The following is a 6330-nucleotide window of genomic DNA, read 5'->3' on the forward strand; positions in this document are numbered from 1 at the left end:
GACTGTCCTTTGTTTTAGGACTGTAAACAGATGCCACTGTCTACTTAGATAAAAATGTTGGAAAAGATCATTTAGAAGGGATTCAACATTATTAAATTTTAGGTTTGGAGATTATCAGTTTTGAAGGTTACCTGATAACAGATAACTAGATAGTGCTACTTTTAGTACTTTATTGCTTGTATTATCTTGTAGGAGTTATGGTAAATCATTTTTGTATTCTGCTATACCCTTAGAAAATAACTTTGCCTTTAAATAATTCTTCATCTACCACCATGCTTCCTTAAGATTCAGGACACCATGTTCCCTTAAGGCTGTTTAATCGGAGCACTTGGATGTTAGCTCTTTCTAGGCATTAAACTTTGATTCACACAAATTAATAATGACAAAACTTCTAAGAATAACACTGCATCATGTGCTTTTTAGTTCTGTCCTACAACACTATGACAGTCATACCAGAATAATCTTCCCAGCTCTGTTTGCTTACTTTCAGGTTGGTTGAAATACATTTAACTTATAACCTAACAAAAGGTGTGTCACCACAATACAAACACTGTGAAGCAGAGCTTGGGGATTAGAGAGGGCAAAAAAGAGGATGATCAATTCTTTTAAGGGAGCTACTAGATTATGGGTGTAATCTGACCCTAGCCAAACTACAAGGAGACAACACCAGCCAAAGACTTTATTACTTGCCAGTCCAATCCACACCTGTAATTGGATGTTCATGTTCTGTCTACGCAGACTGCTCCAGATGACACGTTTAGACAAATGATTCAACACAAATGCATGAATACATGACACAACTCTAATAACAATAAAATCGAATGATTAAAAGATCCCAGCTTGTCATAAAAGTCGGTATCATAAACGTTGTCCAGACCATCCAAAATACCAGGGTCGTAATTATTAATTAGTAATATTTCAATACAAAGAGATACTAAAAGGCATTCTATAGAACTTTGCATCAGCCAAACAATTGAATTTAAAAATTTGTTTGTGTAAATTGAAAATATCTATATTAGTTTATTATTTCTTAAAAATTATATTATTATTCATTTCATATTGATTCTGATGAAAGAATGAATAGCTTCACAGACTGATTCATCTGTTATCATCATGGTTGTGCATTAAAATAAATAAAAGTATTAAAGCTGAATTAAAATGTAACAATCTAATTGTACATAGAGTTGACTATAATTTTTAATAATGCATTAAGTTTTTAATAACCCATAAACATAAAATCTATAAACATATTGGAGTATTTTTATTTTGTGATGTTCTGTGGCATAAATTAAAAAAAATCTATTTGATGGCTACATTTGTCTAATATGCGGGAAAAAGATATAGTTAAATCCTCTTCCTGTAATTATTAGCCCGTTCTGAAATTCTGAATTTTTCTCAACCCTGTTTATTAGACAAAAACAAAGTTATTTTTGATGATCTGGTCACTAATCACATTCAAATGAATTGGCACAACAAAATGAGTGAGGATTAAATATTCTGACCTTTCCTGAATAAATTATGTCAGGTGTTTTTACAGGTCAATACAAATGTAATACAATACTTTTCATGCAAATGTATAAAACTTTGATTCATGTTGAGTAGTGCAAGAGAAACTAAATTATCCATTTACAAGTAAATTATTGTGATGGTACATATTACGATCTAGTAAAACTTTTAACCTACATTACCTTTTTAAGCACAGCCTACAGCAGTTTTATGCTTATATTTATCCAAATATCATTTTACTTCTATGCATAATGCAGGCTCTACTGACTAAATAAAAGAAAACATCACATTACCTATGAATGGCAGCAAAGAGGTCCTCTGTAGTACGGAGACAAACAGGCGTCACCATCGCCCCCACAGCCTCTCCGTTAGCGTTAATGCTAGATGCGCTTTCAGTGCTCGAGTCAAACACGGCACCTACAACCCACACACAAACACAGCTTACTGTACCTCTCAAAGTGAGAAGAAACAATGGAGACTGAACCTACACTGACTGAAAATCAGAAAGGCATAAAACCCATGCTGCAACAGACATTTTCTGCTCCTTAAATTATTCACACTCCTTTGGTAGTCCTGCTGTTGTGCAATAACTGCACTTTAGTGAGCACTGCAGAGGCTTGAGACTATTATAGTCTAAACCCGCTAACCATCACACACTCAAGGGCTCTCATTCAACGTTCTTAGCTGATTCAAGGGTAACTAGTTATGTAATGGATAAAAAGAATCATAGAGTTGTAGTCATTCCTGTAGCACGTAAAACAGGACCTGTGTGGGTGGTAATGAAGAGCATCCACTCTGCTTCACTCACAAGGGGGATATATGGGAGGGTTGGAGGGGTGTTGATAGAACTATATTAAACCAATTTATTTTAACTTTTCGGAAGAAAGAAAGATGATAATGATCATTGAGGCTATGAAATACAGAACGTATAACCTAATAAACATAATATTATCTAGTAATTCATGCAACAAAAATGCATCTTTGCAGATGGATCCAACGCTGATAGTAAATTTAAATGCATGATCAAATGGCACAATCATTGGTTGACACACTAAAGTGATCCTCCATACACAGAAACGTTCTCTCATTTAGGCAAGTAATAATAGAAGCCCTTACCATTTTCCTCGTGTTCGTCCTCTTTAAAGTTGATGGATCCCGAGCTGCTGCTTGAACCATCATCTGATGTACTTTTATCATCACAGAGCCCAAAGTCCTTATCACTCAGGCCGAGGTCATGCTCATGAAGAATGAGATCAGAGAGTTGCAGGTCTTGCAGACTGCTTGATGACAACTCACTGCTGAGAGACAGTCTGCTTTTCACCACAGGGGTTGAAGAGTCTGAGTAACTCTCTTCCTCAACCTCAAGGTCCAAAGGAATTGCTTGCAAATTAACTGCATTTGTCGAGGATGTGCCATTCAGTTGCCCTGACTCAAGTATTTCTTGTGCTTCATGAACCTGTTGAAGCTTGAGTCCATGAGAGACAGGTAGGCGCATAATGGGTGGTATAATAAGGGAAAGACTGGGTTTCTTAGGTGATATAGGAGGCTTCTGTTTCAGCTGAGAACTTTGAGAAGAAGCTGAGGAGTTTGTGCATTGCAGAAGTTCACGGGAAGATAAAACTGGAGATGTCTCAGAAAGGTGCACTAAAACATTCTGACCAGTATTGCTGACATGTTCATCTGTGCCAGGAGGTAAAGAACCAGTTGATGCCTGAAGAAATTTGTTAACTAAATATTCATGTTCAGATGTAGCCATACCATTTTCTGACTGACTAACACAGATGGCAGTCCATGTTTGTTCTGTAGTTTCACTTTCCAAGGACTTTCCTGAGTTTGTTTCAGAATGGTTATGTGCTTGGTCATCAAAATCATCAAAACTGACTGCTGTAAAAATATCTTCTATTTGCTTGAACTTGACAGGTCTTAGCTGCACCATCTGAAGAGCTTGGGCAGTGATTATTGGTCTCTGAGTCTTCTCTTGCTCTCCAGTGTGGTTGATGTTAAGTGCTTTTTCAATTTCCACAGCCTTCTTAGATGTCAGACAACTCTCTGTGTTCAAAATGGCTGCTGTTTGAAGACTCCTCTCAAGTAATGGTGGAGGAGGAGGAGGAGGAGATAGAATGCACAGTGAAGGTTTGGGAGGAAGAAGTGAAGGAGGTGGAGGACTATTTGTACCTTCATTGCTTGACAGATATTCAGAAACCTTTGGTGGGGGAGGGGGAAAATCAATAGTGTCACACTTTTCAGATGTTGTGGATGAATCTGAAAGTGAATTATGTCTCTCTTCCAAGTCAGAGGATAAGTCAGGTAGAAAAGGAAGAGGTGGGGTTGAGTCTACCATAGCTGCTGTTGGAGAGCAAGATGTGGGGCTGGGTAATTCACATGATGTAATGGTCTTGTCAGGTAGAGGTGGAGGTAGCGGTATGTTTCTGATGGAATCTGAGGTGTTAGAGGACAAGGATGTAGAGGAGGAAGACACAGAAGACCGCAGGGAGGACTTTCTTTCAGGCACTTTTGGTTTCAGCCTCCCTGCAGGAGATTTTGCTCTTATTAGAGAAGTAACTGGGGTGCCTGCAGTCGGAGTGTTGGACTGACTTGAATAACCACTTGATGGTGACGTCAGGCGATGAACCTTCTCAGGTGATGAGGCCAGTTTTGACTGAATCCCACTACTGTTGCAGTGGGACGATGGGAATCCGATGTTGTAGGGTGCATTGCCCATGATTACTTGATTCTCCTCAGTGCTAACAGATCTTGTGAATTGGGAGGAGAGACCTTGGTCAGACCGTGGACCTTGGTAATCCATGTAGAAGTCCCAGGACTCTGCATAGTCTGAGCGCTGACTGCTGCTATCACTGTGTGTAGGTGTGACCGGACAAACAGCAGCTGCTGCAGACATTCCACTGCTTGCTGCACTTATGGTGCTCTGGCTTCTGGGTCGGAGTACCCAAGGGTCTTCAAACCCACTGCAGGGTGCCTGTTCAGAGCAAGTTTTTAGGTTAAGCTCTAAGGATTGCTGGAGACTAGAGATCAACTGCTCACTAAGGACCGAACCATTGTGGTGAGTCTTCCTCTGAGGTTTGCGCCTTAAGGAATCAGTTCTCGCTGGAGGGAGTGGGGGCTTCTTGGCTTTCCGCAGGGAAATGCTGCGAGTCAGGGAGCGGTTGCTGTGCAGACTTGCACGATCCCCTTGACTGTGGTGGTCCTTGCACTCATACAAACTGTGCCTTGCATCTCCCGCTTTACTGATGGAGTCATGACTATGCGACTTCAAACCGGAGTCCATGCGCATGGAGGTGTAGTAGCCTTCATTGTCAACAGAGAACAATGAGCTTGAGTCCGTCTTGCTGGGAGAATGTTCCTCACTGTTGTATATATGGCTGACAGGTGAGGAGCAACTTGAGGTGACATTGTCCTTTGGAGAAACTTCATACGTCCACTGGTCAGTGGTTAGAGTGCTGCAGCTTTGATTGCTGCTCTCTGAGAAGTTGGAATCCCTGCGGACACAGTTACGACTGCCGCAGTTTCTGCCATCAAGTGTGCTGCACTGGGACTCAGTCTCTGTATGGATGCCTGTACAGAGGGAGGTTGTGGATTCGTAGCAGGAGGAGACAGCCGACAATGAGGCATCAGCAGTACTAAGCAACTGGGCTAAAGAATGAGGTGATTGCATCTGGTTTTCCTCTGTTCTTTTGTGTCCGTAAAGAATGGAGTTCTGTAGTGCACCACTGAGACTGAACAAGCTTGGGCTATTATTTTGATCAGAGCCTTGGTAATTTGGATTTTCAGCAAGTTTGGGGCTGTTTAATGTACTGCTTCTGGAATCGGAGAGCATATGCAGTGACGATGAAGAACCATGCTGCATGTCAAACTGGTAGGACAAGGAGCTTGTAGAGCCAGAATTTATCCTGTAGGGGGAGCTGGTGTACTTTGGTTCACAGTGTTGATGCGAGATGTGAGAACCTTGGCGTGGCAAACTGTGAAAGCTCTGATCACTGTCATTAAGCTGAGTGTAACTAATACCATTACATTCACTCATGGTGGAAATGCTGCTTGAGGAGGAGACGCTGGCCATTTGGGCGGCAATTCCGTGACCTCTCTGTGCTCTGATTTTGCGTACTGAGGGAGGAACAATCTTCACCTCTTCTGTTTGGCAACTGGAGTCACGGGTGTCTAAGCGTCTCAGGGTGGAGTTTACGCTTCCTGCTCGACTGAGGGTGGAGTACTGATCTGCCATACACATCGAGTGAATTCTGTCATCTTGTTCTTTATTTGCTGTAAGAAAATAAGGAATTGGAATTATAGATATATGGTGTATGTTTGCACATGATTGTCTTTCTTAATTATATATATATATATATAAAAATGATTGTAGTTAGAATATAGTAATTAAATAAACAGGATATAGTATAATATAAATAATAATCAGTAAAATAAATAATAATTAACTAAAATCAGTGAAATAATAATTCAGATTTAAAAATATATAAATCTAACTTAAGATTCCAACATGTACTTAAAGATGCATTCAATAATTTTATCCTTATTTTGCGTTAACATGGCAGTCATCTTGGACCACACTAACACCTAGTGACATAAACACAGAATCATGCTGAAAAAGAAAACTTTTTTACGTACCAATGCCATTGCACAAATTCTATACTAGCAGTCAGATTAATGCATTTTACATTACAATTACATTTAGTAATTTAGCAGATGCTTTTATCCAAAGCGACTTACAAATTAGCACAATAAAAGCAGTCAAAACTAACAAAAGAGCAACAATACATAAGTGCAAATGACAAGTCTCGGTTAGCCTAACGC

At 39.9% G+C, this 6330-nt stretch overlaps 1 pseudogene; it reads right to left on the reverse strand.

The window, feature by feature from the left end:
- LOC107719471 (NHS-like protein 1) overlaps positions 1-6330 on the reverse strand; it is a 28833-nt pseudogene that overhangs the window by 1831 nt on the left and 20672 nt on the right.

Source organism: Sinocyclocheilus rhinocerous, unplaced genomic scaffold, assembly GCF_001515625.1.
Source record: "Sinocyclocheilus rhinocerous isolate Xijiao unplaced genomic scaffold, SAMN03320098_v1.1 scaffold1234, whole genome shotgun sequence".
Classification (NCBI taxonomy): Eukaryota; Metazoa; Chordata; class Actinopteri; order Cypriniformes; family Cyprinidae; genus Sinocyclocheilus; species Sinocyclocheilus rhinocerous.